This window comes from Frankliniella occidentalis, unplaced genomic scaffold (assembly GCF_000697945.3).
Source record: "Frankliniella occidentalis isolate FOCC.00 unplaced genomic scaffold, Focc_3.1 Scaffold624, whole genome shotgun sequence".
In the NCBI taxonomy this organism is placed as follows: Eukaryota; Metazoa; Arthropoda; class Insecta; order Thysanoptera; family Thripidae; genus Frankliniella; species Frankliniella occidentalis.
The window spans coordinates 66,818-67,960 of record NW_026267739.1 but is presented as its reverse complement, the minus strand read 5'-3'; positions in this window follow the sequence as shown (position 1 = coordinate 67,960).

Genomic DNA, 1,143 nt, shown 5'->3' with positions numbered 1-1,143 from the left:
TATGCACGTTGAGTAGAGGAACCCACACCATCACACGAGTTTGTGTAAAGGGACTTTATATTCGCTTGCTTTCTCAGCATCCTTATAATTTTGTCTGTGATGAAGAAGGGTGAAGCTGAAGGTACATCCAGAAAACGGTGTGTTCTAGATCCAAGTAAATTCTACTCGAATAAATTGTGCTTACGGGCTATTTCTCGGCATTCTCGTGCCTCTTTGGTTATTTCACGGTTATTTCGGATTATATTGGGGCGCACTAAATCCTTATGCATTGTGTTGTGCACACACTTAATCCTATTCTTACCCATGTTTATGCACAATTGTATGCATAAGAGTTAAGTATGGGTATTTCGCAGTATTTCGGGGGTATCTCGTGACTATTACTTACTATACTTACTATAGAGCACAGTCTTCTGGATATATGGTCCTAAGGACGGATTAGAGTGTCCCGTGTCCCACCTGAACCGTCTGTAACAGCCCATAAAATCAACAAAAGTCTACAATCAATTCAACAAAATTTTAAGAACTTACTAGAGTTGCAAGGTAGCAGCAGATCGAAATGTACGGCCACTCAATAGGCACTTCAAATGACGAGAAACGGGGAACACAAAAGGAAAGGATCAATTGGAATAACTAAAATATATATCGTAGATTATTGACACTGGAACGAGTTGTGAACGAAAGTCGTACGATCCCGATATTTCGATGCCCCGCCGCTAGCGCTACTCCCGACCTGCATAAGGAAGACGACCCCGCCGCGACGTGGTGTGTAGCGCAAAGCGGATGGGTTGAACTTGGCCGTGGCGGCGGGGCGGGGCGGGGCAGGGTGCGGCGGGAAGCAGGTTACCGCTCCGCTGCTGGCGGCCGGCTCGCGGGCCGGGAGAGCATCCGAGGCACTGCTCCCGGCCCGGAGCCCGGTCCCGCCTTGCTCGGAAGAGACTGGCCGCCGGTGGCCCGGGCCGCGGGTCGCAGTGTGACATCATCACATCGCTCTGGCCCCGTCCGGCCAGCAGTCAAAGACTGAGCCTCCTCCACACGCCTCTACCCGCCCCCTCCGCCAGAGCAGCTCACTCATATTCTGCATGCTGCCCGTTCTGATCGATTTGGCAAGGAACTACACACCGCTTGTTGTGTGTCTGTTGGGGC